The sequence below is a fragment of the Hemiscyllium ocellatum genome, chromosome 16 (assembly GCF_020745735.1).
Source record: "Hemiscyllium ocellatum isolate sHemOce1 chromosome 16, sHemOce1.pat.X.cur, whole genome shotgun sequence".
Lineage (NCBI taxonomy): Eukaryota > Metazoa > Chordata > Chondrichthyes > Orectolobiformes > Hemiscylliidae > Hemiscyllium > Hemiscyllium ocellatum.
The window spans coordinates 62,366,237-62,382,285 of NC_083416.1; the positions used below are offsets into that span (position 1 = coordinate 62,366,237).

General features: G+C 41.1%; 1 long non-coding RNA gene across 1 annotated transcript in view; it reads left to right on the forward strand.

The window, feature by feature from the left end:
• Nucleotides 1–841: 841 nt before the first annotated feature.
• Nucleotides 842–16,049, forward strand: part of LOC132823241 (uncharacterized) — a 109,778-nt gene continuing 94,570 nt past the window's right edge. The window contains exons 1-2 of the long non-coding RNA XR_009645517.1: nucleotides 842–876; nucleotides 6,008–6,095. This is a non-coding gene — a long non-coding RNA (uncharacterized LOC132823241). The remainder of the gene's footprint in view (nucleotides 877–6,007; nucleotides 6,096–16,049) is intronic.

Consider the following 16,049-nt stretch of genomic DNA (forward strand, 5'->3'; position numbering starts at 1 on the left):
GGGCCGCTGTGAGGGGGAGGAGCTGGAGAGGGGCAGATGAGCTACAGAGCCGTGAGCTGTGCAAACTTAACTGATCGCAAAAGGTGCGAGAGGAAAACTTCAATAAATATTTAAAACACGCCGGGCTCCTCTGATGAAAGCGAATCGTTTATTGATAACAGTGTGGGACACTTGGCAGTATCCAGAAGCCCTTCTTTAATGTTAATCTTGCTCTATATTCTGCCTCTGTCTCTTTTATCCTCTTTAGTATTTTTGAGACCGCGCAGTAACTGCGCTAAAAAAAACACCACTCCCCCAACCAGCTATTTTTTTTTCTCTCTAATTTCAGAAAGGCGATTGGAAGCGGCTGCTCGGATTTCCTGCTGCTCGGCTGCTTTTTTATAGAGAAAAAATATCTATACATGAAAAGGAGACCTACAGGGATTTGATCATTTCTTTCTTGTCTGGTGTAAAGAGGGCGATGGTGTCTGTGCAGGGAGCAGGAAGCTCCCTCCTGGATTTGCTCTATTAGGAGCCTGTTCATTGCTAGTGATGTCTATTGGAACCTCTTCAGAGCCACCGAAAAACACAAGGACTATCGCCTTCGGTTTTCTGTGCAGCAGCGTGCGTCAATCCGGCTTCAGACTTGTGGGTTTACTGTAGCTGAATCCAGGGATAGCAAGAAAGAGAAGAGAAAAAAAACTCCAGATTTTTCTTTCTTTTTAAAAAATCCGTGTAACCACTGGAGGCGTGGGATCTCAGCTGAGCTGTGGCTCATGGAATTTACTGTATTGATGAGCTGGAGTGTGTGTTACTAGCTGTCAACCCTACAATCAATTGCATACTTGAGTTGTGTGGACTGCTGTTCTTTTTCCTCTCTCTGGGCACTGTTCAGAGGTAGGTTCGAACCGGTACCAAAGCGGTGTTTCCTGAGATTGACGTGTTGAGTCTTTACACCACCTGTCTGACTGTGTTTATTATCAGTGATGTACTGTGTATGTGTTTTGGACCCCTCCAACAGTACTACGATGGCAGTATTTCGAGTTAACGTACAAAGTCAGGTGAGATTTCCTTTGCATTACAGCACCACTTGAGATTGGTGATGAGGGCTCTCCCCCCGCCCCCCCCCCCCCACTTCAAGCACTTCATGGAAATTGGACTACCTTCCATTTATAATTAACTCATGCTGGAAAGAGCTCAAACAAGTTATTTAGCATTGGTCTGTTTTGAGGGCCAGGGTGATTGCCCTATTTCTTCAAGATTTTTGTATTAATTTGGCATTAAAATGTAACATTAATTATGTAGAAATGCTCTTAATTTAATTGTTTCCCCAAAGGTGCAGGTACAATTGCATAATCGTGACACAAATGTTTATTGTGCCTGTGTGTGTGAGAGGGAGCAGAAAGGATGGAGCTGAATAAGCAAGGCTGTGATTTGTGGGATGTTCCATTGAGAACACTGTACTTTGGAAGGATCTACCTGCTTCAGCGCTAGCATTGGGCCACTTGAGGATTTTCAAGTAGTCCTTAATGCCCATCTCCAAAGGCAAACATTCTTCCCTACAGAAAGGGATAGACAGACCTAGGCTAACTATAAAGCAGTTTATCATGCCTCACCAAGACTGTTGGCTGTTAATCCTCAGTAAATATGTCCCTTTATCGTATGATTGTTTATCCCTTCCCCCAAAGTTTGGATGAAATGTAATGATACAATTATTTATAGCTTTAAAATGCATTATCTAATAAGGTAAGTCTTGGGGTTTGAGCAGGTCCCAGTTTTGTTGAAAACTTTGGCGTTGAACATTTTAAAGCCAAATTTAATTATTTTAAAATCTGGAGTGTGAAATGACCTAAGTGCTGATCTGGACCTTTTGAAACAAAAACTGTTAAGTGGATGCTACTTCAGCAGTTGAGTCTCATTATTCGTGTGAATATAGAATAACATCGTTACCATCATTTCGTTTTCTGTAAACTTGCCAATTAAATGACAGAGCGTGAACTTTAGCCTCAGTTATCACCTTTTTCCCATTATAATTTTTCATGTTCACATTTCTAATGGAAAATGTCGACATGAACCAGTTATATTGTAATGTTACCCTCCTCCTAGTAATAGTCTTGTGGAAACCGTTTTGTGCCTATTAGTTTCCCTGCTTGTACTGCCGGTAATCCTATGCTTTAACCAATGGTACCTCTCTGCCTCCCAATTAGCTGCTAGGTTTGATATTTATGTTACAACAGCAATATGAACCCAAAAATGTAACATATTAAAAAGGACAGAATTTGTGAACAGTATCAACTGCCATGGTGTAAAAATAGAATCAATGAGGGTAAAGATAAATATCATAATAAACTCATATATCAATGGTATTGTACAGGGGGACATAAGATCAAGTTATTCATCAGATGAAACAAAGTTGGTAGCCAGAGGTTAATTAGAGTGTGATGTTGAGATATAATTCAATCCCTGAATTTGCAGCAATTAAGAAAGGTGTTGTGCAGGGCCCATCTATCTCAATTGAACGTACTTGAAAGCATTTCGTGCGAAATAGTTCAGATATATTTTGTAAAAAAGCAACTGTCCACAGGAGGGGTGGGTGCAGGGTGTAATAAGTTCCTGTCTGCCACAATCATAATGGAATTCACCTAAGCAACTGGTCAGGTTGTCATTATGTTCATTCAGTACTGTTACAGCACCCCCTCTTGAATAAGATTGGAACAACAGAATCACAGTTTATACAGGACTGAGTTTTTTAGTACAGTGCTGTAGAAAGTCCAACTCCGGCATCTCCATATTAGTGCTGGAGAACATAGGTTCTTGGGCTAGTAGCCCAGAGAATGGTGACTTCAAATATAAGCTTTGGAGAATTTGTATTCAGTTATTTTATTTATAAAAGAGAAGGCTCTGTAAACAGGATCATGAAGGCGTTGAGTTATTCTGCACATGCATGCTCTATCAATATTTCTGAAGATGGGCCAAGTTGAAGTCAGTTGAGATGACATTCAGTTCACTGTGTAAACTGTTCCTTCTTACACTTGTAATATTTATCAGCTCCAAATCCACAAGAGCATAAGAAAATAAGAAACAGGAGTAGGAGCAGACCATCTGGCTTTTTGAACCAACTCTGCCATTCACTGTGATCATGGCTGATAGCAGATTTTCCTGCCACATCCCATATCCCTTGATTCCTGACAGACCAATAATGTGTCTACTGCAAACTTAAATGTATTCAACATTAGAGCCACGTGTTCCGCTGCTTAAAATGCATCTTTCTCCATTCTGTTCTCCTTTAAGATACTCCTTAAAATCTTGCCCCTTTCCTTAGCTTTTGGTCACCTATTCTCCTGCATTTGCTTGCTATTGCTTGATGGCAAAATATTCTTCGGAGAAGCTCCTGGGAGCATTTTCCTGTGTTAAAGGTGCTATATAAATGCAGGTTCCTGTGATTGTGAGAAAAAAAAATTCTTTGTGTATATGATCTAAAACAAAAATGTAAAATACTGATAGGCTTTCTGGATAACATTTGATAACATTGCTCCACTGCCTATTCAAACATCCAGGCAGAAACAATTCTTCCTTTTGTTGCTTTTTTTGGGCCTGACTGATATTTTTGCGGTCAGTGCGCTAATTTTTAGAAACCTCTTTGTGAAAGGAAGTAGAGATCAAATGCATTTATCAATATTGTAATGTTTGTTAACCCCTTTGAATAGCCAGATATTGTTTGGAATCTGCAGAGGACCATCTCATCTGCCAATGCATTCACATCTCAGGATTGAACTATGCTAAGAAGCTGACACCTTTTGAGAAGTCCCTGTTTCCAGCCCTTACAATACTTATTAAGATCATTTACAGCCAAGCCTTTTCTATAGAAAAATGACCATCCAATGCTGATGCATAACAGGGATTCTGAATGAAGTTCTGCATTTTAACTGTTTGATATGAGCATTAACTTATCATGATATGCTGCAGATCTTAGGAAAGATACAAAATAATTTGTTGTTGAACTTTATGTATATTTGTCTCTATTATAAAGTTCAAATTTGCATTAATGTTTTCAAAGTCTAATTTAACATGGATTATAGTTAGTGGTTTTGGACAAAGCATACTTGTTTAGCTATAATTGTAAACGAATGATAGTCAAAACTGCAAAGCCAAGCATTGTTTTTTTAACTTGATTAAAATAGAAAGTAAACTTGTTAGTCTAAGAAAGGATAATGTGGCTCATGGATTAGTTTCTAAACAATAAACCGGATAAATGTAGGTTCTTATATTGCATCCTTGTCATTAATTACATGTGAAAATGCTGCTTTCTAAATATGTTCTACTTCCATCAGTTTACCTGGTGGTGTTGGTCTGATTTTGATGACATCATCCTTCTGACTTTATTTGACTTATTTAACTAACTGCAATAATAAAAATGGAAAATGCTCAACCCATTCAGCAGTGTAGACAGATATGTCAACATTCACTAGCTGTATTTTTGTTGCTTAGCTGGTAGTTCCTGTCAAGAGATTTTCTGACATGGCAGACCAGCCCAGGTGCACTGTTCTACCTCTGGGGAAGCAGGGGTTAGGGTTAATGACTGAGCCTCAACCGCAGAAACAGAGCCTACATGACCACAGAGGTGGGTAAGTGCCAAGGCAGGTTGGTTAGAAAGTTCACTTTGGTTCTTTGGGACTTGAACTAGTTCTGGTTGTCACTAGATGCCTTCAATTCTTTACCACACCAAGTCCCTTCATTAACCTCCACAATCCCATTTCCTGTCATACCTCCATATCACCTCCAGACACACTGATGCAGTATACAATATGGGAAGACCAAATATGAAGGTTAAAGAGAGCTTCCATGTGGAGATGAGAGAAGAACTTCTGATAATACAGTATAGTGTTCACTCTTTTACATTTGGTTAGTAAAAAAAGCTTCCATTAAGGAAAAAACAATTTGAATCTTTTATATCTAATTGTGTTAGTCTTTTATGAAAGCAAACTTTTATTTAGACACCATATTGAAGACAATTACTCATCTTGTAGTTTACTTAAGCTGTCATACAAACCATGAACACAAATACCCTGTTGAGATAATTTATTGTTTTTGAAACTTGGCTGAGCATTCATAATGACGTATTAATAGGCCTTGGGGAAATGTCAGTAAAAAATCTATTGAAATCACATAACAAGACTTTTTTTAATGATCAAAACCAGATAGTGTGTTAATCAAAGCAGTCCATCAGAAGGTTTCGGTTTAAAATCTCAATGATGGCTTAAATTTTTGTTTTATTCACTTTTAATGAGCAGGAGATTTAAAAGCCTTTAGACAATGAAGCTTAAAGTCTTTTATTTGCCTTTCAAGAAGGTTTATGACTATGTCATGAAGTTATGGATTGTATGTGATAGGTGCAACGCTCTCTTGAAACAAGCATTAGTCATTCCTGATGAAGAGCTTATGACAGAAACGTCAATTCTCCCACTCCTCGGATGCTCCCTGACCTGCTATGTTTATCCAGCGCCACACTCTAGACTCCGATCTCTAGCATCTGCAGCCATCATTCTTTCCTTCTTTTGAACTTAGCATCTATCATTGTTAAAAATCTTTGGAGTATTTTCAACTTGGCAAAAGTCTGGCCCAACATTTTAGATTGATAATCTTTCTCCAGAAAACCAGGGAACTATGTTTTTTCTCGCAGATGCTACCTGCACTCTTGATCACATCTACCAATTTGCCTGGCAGTGAGATGAGTACAACTTGATGAACCAACTCCATGCACTCGCTAACCAGTGAAAGCCAATTAGAGCCTTTGGTCAGAGGCTGACTGTCTCCAAACCTCTGGAAGCATCATAGAGCAGTCCATCTGACCAAAGGGGGCACCTTGGCAGTTGAACAGGCAAACAATATTTTGAGACTTTTTCCACTGCCCTGGCTTCAGCGGCAGCTACATATAACACTTTAAGTTACTCTGCATCCTTGGTAATATTTTTAACATTTTAGAAGAGTCATTTCTGTCTAATTTATAGCAATGAATGTCCCTATGTAGGTATAATGGCAGTGAAGGAAGTTACTTAGCCCGCCATGTCACACCAGCTCTCTGTCAAGCAAGCCAACGGCTGTATTCTCGTAAAACTGTGAGTTTATTTCATTTGCATCCAAACAGTTTTCTTTTGAAATATTCATTGTCTGTCATTTTCATCATCCTGACAGCCCATTACCACTAGCTCCATTCAAAAAAAAGGTTTTTACACAGATCCTCCTTGCACACCTTACCCAGAATCTTAAATTGGTGTCCCTCAGCTAACTTTGTCTAACAAATCCCAAACTGTTATAACCTTGTAAATTTCCATCAAAGCTCCCCACATTCTCAACTTCATCAACTTAACACTGTAACTCAAATCTCCCATTACTGGAACCACTTGGAAATCTCTTCTGTATTCTATCATGGATTCTCACATCCTAAATCTAAGTGTCACACTCAGTTCTGTGTTGATTTGCCACATTAAAACTTACTGTGCTTGAGAAATAATCCATAATATCTAAACTAGAAGACCTCAGTTAAAAACAAAACATGGTATTTAAGCATTGCTGAGCATCCCATGGAATGTCGTAGACAATGGCATGAGCCACTAACAGCTCACCAGTATAATTATCTATTACAAATCTGCTGCATTATTGAGTCCCTGGGTTAACATCCAAATATAGCTTTTACAATATTTTAGAACTCAATAAATTAGAATACACCCCATGAGTTTTTACCAAGTACATTCACTTTGCACATTACAGAAACCTAATACTGCTGTAGAAATTAATACCTGCACAGTCACTAATGAATAGGAGAATGAAACTAAGCAACTGGGATATTTGGTCCAAACAGTACACAGCAAGCACCAACAATTAAAAAAAAATTATTTTAACAATACATTATTTTATGATATGACCTTTACATATAACATTTACTTTGCCTCCTTGTTAATATTTTTAATATTATAGAAGAGTAACTTCTGTTTACTTTATTTTTACTAATTATATGATTTTGCAAACATATCATACATCTGGTAGATACAATATTTAGGATGACTGTTAACATTTTGAACCATTAAGATTAAAAGGTGTCCATTAAAGCATTTTATTTTCAAAGGGAAGTGAATGGTTACAACAGAATGTACTAAAACACAATATAAATTTAATCTGAATTTTGTATCTAACTTAAATCAATAGTAATGCTTATTCCTGAATTTGTTGTGATTTCCCATCATGTATTGAATTTGACTGATTTCAGTGGTTTAGGAAGAGGAGGACATTAATCATGTGTCAATGATGCTACTTTCTAATAATGTATACACGAGGTGGAACATGTGGAGTGTGTACACAGAGTGAGTGTATGCAGATCGTGAATGCACAATATGAGTTCGTGTAACAACTGTGACTATGTGGTGAGTATGCATATGTGTGGTTGCACATGAGTGTGTACATGTAACATTAAGGAATGTGTGTGGACTGAATATATATATGTCTATATATATATATAGAGAGAGAGAGAGCGCAAGAAAGCAGTGGTAGCAGGGGACAGTACAGTGAGGGAAATTGACACTTTTCTGAGCAATAAGCAACATGAGTCTAAATAGCTGCAATGTCTGTTTGGTGCCAGTGTTTAGGATGTCGCCTCTTGGCAGGGAAAAAAATGTAAAGTGGGAAGGGGAGATTCCAATGGTGGTGATCCCTAATGGTACTAATGACATAGGTAGAAATTGGAAAGAAATCCTGTTGAGTATATATGAGGAATGACATTTTGATGCATCAGAACTCCAAAGTATGGTAGACATTGCACTCTATATTTTAGAGTTAAACTTCACCCCTAGAGTGTCAGCAAAACTTTAACAGAAAGTAATGGAACAGGGAGAAATGTCTCTTTAGAACACGACTCATGCAGTTTTTAATTTTTGATTTTTCAGGAATAGGGATAAAAATATGGTTAAAATTGATTGCAACACTACTCTTGTGTGTTAGCAACCTACTATTCTAGTGTATGAACTACTGTGCTGTGAGGGTTCCAACATTACAAGCATCTATTTAATCACCCCTACAATACAGGTAAAGGAAAGCACAAGTAGTTCTTATCTGGGTCTCTAACAGTTTTAGGTTTTCTATCTGAAAGCGTAACAGTTTTAGGAAACCTCACTTGAAGTGTGGTCATAACACAGAACTAGGGAGTTTTACTTTTGAAGATTTAAAATTTCTATCCTGTGAAGAGTTAAAAGACTTAAGGAGGCACTTAGAATTGGAATTCTATCTGAAAACCGAAAACCAAAATTCTAAAAGTGGTTGCTGTGGTTTAAGGTAGATATTGAGGATGATGGAAATTAGAATTTTGAGACAGGAGAAAGAAAAGAAATAGACAGAGAGATGAATAGGAAGGAAAAGAAAAAGTAAGAAATGGGGAGAGAAAGTCTTTGGAGTGAAAGCAGGGGAGGGAGTTTGAGGTAAAATAGCTTGAACCGAGGAGCAGGAACCTTAGCGTGTGCCATGAAGTCACTACTGGCCCAGATTTAATGGTGGAGGCAACTCTGTTTGTTCGTTTAATTTCTGTGTGTGGTGAGGCAAAGGTAGAAGTATTCTTTTTTGAGTAGATAACACAGCAGTTAAAATGGCCAATCCAACACTGGCTTCTATTACTAAGGTGATGAGAAGGCAATGGCCTAGTGGTATTATTGTGAAACTATTAATTCAGTGACCCAGATAATGCTTTGAGGACCTAGGTTCAAATCCCACCAAGATGGAATTTGAATTCAATAATAATCTGGAAGTAAGAATCTAACGATGACAATGAAACCATTGTTGATTGTCAGGAAAACCCATCTGGTTCACTAATGTCCTTTAGGGAAGGCAGTCGGCCATCTTTACCTGGTCTGGCCTACTTGTGACTCCAGGCCCACAGCAATGTGGTTGACTCTTAAATGCCTTCAGGACAATTAGGGGTGTGTGACAAATGCTGGTCGAGCAAGTGACACTCACAGAAAAAGTAATCTTTCAGGGAAAGTTTACTTGCTTTTTTCTGTGGAAAGTATGACCCCATGGGGCAGTGATAAGGCCATTCGAGGTGCACGCCAATTAGTACCAGAGGTGTAACATCAAGATTCTTTAATCTCAGGTGGAATTTGAAAGGCTTAAGCAACTTGCTTTTGACCAGTGAATATGAGCACTTAAGTAGTAACCAATTGTGAAAACATCTGTCAAATAATTCTCCTGGAGTTTAAGAACCCCACCCTCTCTCCAATCAGAATACATTTTCACTAACAGGCAGTAACAGGGTCTAAGCAGTGCACCACACTAATTGATGATTATGAGTTGGTGCATGAACCCCTATTCCTGATGAAGCACTCCGTTAGTTACCCCAAACACCTGGAAGGAAAAGAGGTGTGTGGAGAATGACAGTAAACTGAACATTGATAAGAGATGTTCTCAGGTCAGAATTTGTGATGTTAAGATGCATAGTGAGGTCAAATGGCTTGTGTCTCTTATTCTGCTAAGAGTTAGGACTGTGCAAATGGCTACAGGCTGTGGAAAAATCTAATGGGTTATATTGAGGTGCATACACTCTGTGCTGAGAATGCGAGTCGGTCACACAACAAAGCAGACCAAGCTTTGGCAATAACTGCAAATGCAAATCCCTGTGAAAGATCCTCACGAGAGTGCGAATGTGGTTCAGCAAATCACTGAAATTGGCAGAATTTTGTTTCTAAATGAAGGATAGTCATATTTCCTCAGAATGAGGAGCCTGTGGTGATACTGAGAGATACGAGTCACAGCCAACTTCTACTGCTAATAAAAAGCATGGGATGGTTTACTCTTGAACCATGCTGGGACTGCTGTTCTCATGAGCCAAGTAACTTAGGAGGAAGAGTGGGCTTTAAACTACTGAAGGGGGTAAAAATGCTTCGGTAAATGTAACAAGTCAAAAGAGTGTAAAACATTAATATGGAAAATGAAGGCCAGGGAATAATAAGAAGTGAAACAGAGAGAAAAAAATACCTCAGACTATACTGGTAGCTAAGACCAGATGCTATAAATATTAAAAAAAAACTAAAGGCTCTTCATTTTTATGTGCAAAGCACCCATAATAAAGTAAGTGAATTGATAGTACACATTGAAGGTGCACAAATATGATTGGATAGCCATTAAGAAGATATAACAGCAGAATGACAAGCATTGTGACCTAAATATTAAAGGATACGTGGCATTAAAGAAATATGGGAAACAAGGGTAAGGCAGAGGGGAAGCACTTCTAATCAAGGTGATGTTGGTACAGTAGAGATCAGAATATGGAATTAGTTTGGGTAGAGATAAAGAATAGTAAGGAAAAGGTATCTATTGAAGAAGTGGTCTACAGACCCTCGAACAGCAACCACGGGATGAAGTACATGAGAAAAATTTGGGGTATTTGTGATCAAGGGATTGCAGTATGTTCAATTTACACATAAGCCAGAAGAATCAGCCTGGGTGAGGAATTCATACTCGGATCAATGAGTTCAACACGCGGCGAGATATTGAACAATTCTTCCGCCGCCTTCACCTCCGTGCCTACTTTTACAACCAAGACTCCCGCCCACCCTCTGAAGACCCCTTGTGCCGCCTCCAACACACCCCCTCCACCTGGACACCCCGTGCTGGCCTCTTACCTGCCCTCGATCTATTTATAGCCAACTGCCGCCGTGACATTAACCGACTCAACCTGTGCACCCCTCTCACCCACTCCAACCTCTCACCCTCAGAACGTACAGCCCTCCACTCCCTCCGCTCCAACCCCAACCTCACCATCAAACCGGCGAACAAGGGAGGCGCGGTAGTAGTTTGGCGCACCGACCTTTATACCGCTGAGGCCAAACGCCAGCTCGCAGACGCCTCCTCTTATCGCCCCCTTGACCATGACCCCACCTCCCACCACCAAACCATCATCTCCCAGACCATCCATAACCTCATCACCTCAGGGGATCTCCCATCCACCGCCTCCAACCTCATAGTCCCACAACCCTGCACCGCCCGTTTCTACCTCCTGCCCAAAATCCACAAACCTGACTGCCCTGGCCGACTCATTGTCTCAGCCTGCTCCTGCCCCACCGAACTCATCTCTGCGTACCTCGACACGGTTCTGTCCCCTTTAGTCCAAGAACTCCCCACCTACGTTCGGGACACCACCCACGCCCTCCACCTCCTCCATGATTTTCGCTTCCCCGGTCCCCAACGCCTTATCTCCACGATGGACATCCAGTCCCTGTACACCTCCACCCTCCATCACGAAGGACTCAAAGCCCTCCGCTTCTTCCTTTCCTGCCGCACCAACCAGAACCCTTCCACTGACACCCTCCTTTGACTGACCGAACTGGTCCTCACCCTGAATAACTTCTCTTTTCAATCCTCCCACTTCCTCCAAACTAAAGGAGTTGCCATGGGCACCCGCATGGGCCCCAGTTATGCCTGTCTCTTCGTAGGATATGTGGAACAGTCCATCTTCCGCAACTACACTGGCACCACCCCCCACCTTTTCCTCCGCTACATCGATGACTGTATCGGCGCTGCCTCGTGCTCCCACAAGGAGGTTGAACAGTTCATCAACTTTACCAACACCTTCCATCCTGACCTCAAATTCACCTGGACTGTCTCAGACTCCTCCCTCCCCTTCCTAGACCTTTCCATTTCTATCTCGGGCGACCGACTCAACACAGACATCTACTATAAACCGACTGACTCCAACAGCTACCTGGACCACACCTCCTCCCACCCTGCCCCTTGTAAAAACGCCATCCCATATTCCCAATTCCTTCGTCTCCGCCGCCTCTGCTCCCAGGAGGACCAGCTCCAACACCGTACAGCCCAGATGGCCTCCTTCTTCAAGGACCGCAGATTCGCCCCAGACGTGATCGACGATGCCCTCCACCGCATCTCCTCCACTTCCCGCTCCTCCACCCTTGAGCCCCGCTCCTCCAACCGCCACCAAGACAGAACCCCACTGGTTCTCACCTACCACCCCACCAACCTCCGTATACAGCGTATCATCCGCCGTCATTTCCGCCACCTCCAAACGGACCCCACCACCAGGGATATATTTCCCTCCCCTCCCCTATCAGCGTTCCGCAAAGACCACTCCCTCCGTGACTCCCTCGTCAGGTCCACACCCTCCACCAACCCAACCTCCACTCCCGGCACCTTCCCCTGCAACCGCAGGAAATGTAAAACTTGCGCCCACACCTCCTCCCTTACTTCTCTCCAATGCCCCAAGGGATCCTTCCATATCTGCCAAACATCACCTGCACCTCCACACACATCATCTATTGAATCCGCTGCACCCGATGTGGCCTCCTCTATATTGGGGAGACGGGCCGCCTACTTGCGGAACGCTTCAGGGAACACCTCTGGGACGCCCGGACCAACCAACCCAACCACCCCGTGGCTCAACACTTTAACTCCCCCTCCCACTCCACCGAGGACATGCAGGTCCTTGGACTCCTCCATCGGCAGAACATAACAACACGACAGTTGGAAGAAGAGCGCCTCATCTTCCGCCTGGGAACCCTCCAACCACAAGGAATGAACTCAGATTTCTCCAGTTTCCTCATTTCCCCTCCCCCCACCTTGTCTCAGTCGGTTCCCTCAACTCAGCATCGCCCTCCTAACCTGCAATCCTCTTCCTGACCTCTCCGCCCCCACCCCACTCCGGCCTATCGCCCTCACCTTGATCTCCTTCCACCTATCACATCTCCATCGCCCCTCCCCCAAGTCCCTCCTCCCTACCTTTTATCTTAGCCTGCCTGGCACACTCTCCTCATTCCTGATGAAGGGCTCTGGCCCGAAACGTTGAATTTCCTGTTCCTTGGATGCTGCCTAACCTGCTGTGCTTTAACCAGCAACACATTTTCAGCTGAGGAATTCATTGAATGTTTTTGATGCAGTTTCTTTGAGCAGCACATCCTGGAACTGACCAGAATTGACATTATGTAATGTGACAGGCTTACTTAATGACTTCAGAACAAAGGCACCTCTAGGTAGCAGAAATCATAAAATGATTGAATTTAATGTCCAGTTTGAAAAGGAGAAAAGTGGGTCTGAAACTAATATTTTAAATGTTAAAAAGAGTGAAAACATGAGCATGAAAGTTGAATGAGCTGAAGCGAGAAATTGAACAGAAATGTAGGGATGAATTTAGTTCAGTTATCCAGGACATCAGTGAGACCACATCTCGAATGCTCCTTGCAGATTTCGTCTCTTTATTTAAGGAAACATGCAAATATATTGGAGGCAGTTAAGAGAAAATTTACTTGATTGTTTCTTGGAGTGAGTGGTTTGTTTTATCAAGAAAGATTGGTCTAGCCAGGCATGTTTTCACCAAAGTTCAGAAGAGTGAGAGGTGTTTGAAGTTCATAAGTTCCAAAATATTCTTGACGAAGTGAATGTGGAAAAGATGTTTACTGTTATAGATGAGTTCAGAACTAGGGAGACTATGTTAAAATTAGGCATTGTCTTTTCATGTTAGAGATGAGGGAAAATGTTATCACAGAGAGTTGCTCATCTTTGGAATCCTCTGCCTTCAATGACAGTGGAGGTAGGGTGACTGAATATTTTTAGACAGAGATAGATAGATGAAGGGCTTATGCTTGAAACGTCAAATTCTCTATTCCTGAGATGCTGCCTGGCCTGCTGTGCTTTGACCAGCAACACATTTGCAGCAGAGATAGATAGATGCTTACCAGATAAGGGAATGAAAGGTTTTCAGGGATAGCTGAAAATGCAGACTTTGGGATGCAAACAGACCAGCAATAGTGGAACAGTCTTGATGGACCAAATGGCTGAATTCTATTTCTACTTTGTGTATGTGGGGAGAGAGAGAGAGAGTGCATGTGAGTGTGTCAAGTGTATGAACAGAGAGTAAAGCATATGTGTTTGTGGAGTGTGTGCGTGAACGTGAGTGTGTGCTGTGCCTGGGAAATATATGTATGTAGTTATCATTTAATTTGGGTGCATATAAGCAGAGCATGTGGAATATGTATCTGCGTATGCAGGTGTTGGATGTGTGTAGGTGATGTGTGTATCTGTGCATGGAAGATATTGGATGAGTTTAGGTGTAGTCTGTGTGTGTAGGGGAGTTTATGTGAGTGAGTGATCTCTCTGGCTGTTCTGTTCTGACTTGACTGTACAGTAGTTTGGAAAGATTTTCTCTTTTTAATAATACATATTCCCAATGATAAATAATTAGCTAAAGGCATCACATTCTTTGTCACGATGATATTTATGATAAAATAAGACCTGAGCTCCTGGAGAAGAGGGTTTTTTTGAGTAGATCAAGATGTAGATTCAAGTTTTGTTTTACAGCACTAAAGTTCTTTGATCAAGAAAGAGCGAAATGAAAGAATTTATTTTATTTCAGAAGAGATAAAGGATGAAAGACTATCTTGAATTGTGAACCTGGTTGTGTGTATGATTGTTTGTGGGTGAGTGTTATTTTTGACGGGGTGAGAAGAGAATATTGCTATCCTAGATGCACATAAGATCAAGATAATTGCAAATGTTAAGATAACTGCAATTCCTGATATAGGGCTTTTGTCCAAAATGTCGATTCTCCTGCTCCTCAGATGCTGCCTGACCTGCTGTGCTTTTCTAGCACCACACTCTCGACTCTAATCTCCAGCATCTACAGTGCTCACTTCCATCTTGCAAATATTGAGGGCTGACTGAGCAGGAGAGCCTGTTACTGTGTTGTAAAATCTATGACAGCAATTGTTTGTTATATAATTTAATAAGAATAGAAGATGATCAGATGATAACAGGCAACTAATATGTGGTTTTATGTATTATTTTACACTATTGATACACAAGGTGGCTCAGCCAAGGTTTTTGAGGGAGGGGAGGATTTAAAGGAGTTATTTTTAATTTATTGAACAAGCTTGTAGTAAAAATGAGGAAGGAAATGTCAATCGCTGAAGGTTAAAGTTGTAACACTTTAACCCAATGACACAGAGCGAACATTATCTTACATCAGTTTAGCAGGAGATGAATGAGTTTTACTAAAATGAAGCTTTTATCAACGTTGCCTTGAAAAATGTTCCAGAGAAAAATGATAATGTGCAGCTTGTGACAAAAGCTATTTAAAAGTGAGTTTGATTTAATACTGCCATTAGGAACTAAAACTGTACACTCTGCCAATGACTGAGAGTTCGCCAGGTCCAGAACACTTTCTGCTTCTCCTTGTTATAGCTGTTGCTGTAAACTGTTTTACATCATTTCACATTTGCACTACTGAACAAATTTTAGCAATGTTTACTGATGCAGCCTTTTATGTTTTGATCATTTGGTACAACTTCCTCCTGAATAAGACTCCCACCAGACTTGAAATGTTAACTGTTTCTCTGGCAGTCCTGTTGAGTTTCTCCATCATTCTCTGTATTTGTTTCCTTTTGCTTTGTTTTTGGGAACTGAGAGCAGTAGCAGCAGAAATTCTGTTTTACAAATTGAGCCGAGCTTCAAATCCTCAAAGCAGATTCAGGGATTTACCTATTAGGGCTCAGGGAGAGTTTTTTGTACTTAGCTGGTATTCCTTATGTATCACATGTTGCTTTCACTGTCTACATCTCTTGCTCTCTGTTGTTCTTTTTCTTATTTTTGTTTTGCTGTCCATCTCTGCTTGTCTTTATCTGTCCATCCATCTGTTTTGCTGCAGTTTCCAGCCTGTCTTGTTTCTGCTTTGAAACAAAAGTCAACTGTCAAAATATCTGCAGCCCTGAGCACTTACAGGAAAAATGACCTCAGTGGGAGCAGCTCTAGCCATGCACCATTTGAAATGTGGAAAAAAAAATCTCAAGAACTAGCAGGAATGATCTGCACTAACCATTGACTACTGTTGTGTTCTTAGTGCGGGCCAAAGAGAAAAAAAAAATCAAAAATTGCCCAACATCTGACAGGTTCTCAACTACTTGAGAATATTTGTTTAAATTGGATCAAAGTAAACAAGGCTGGATAGGAAGAATTTGCTTGCATCTGTTGATTTCCTGTTGTTTACCAGAAGTAATGTGTCCAAAATGCGCAAAGCTGCTCGTGAA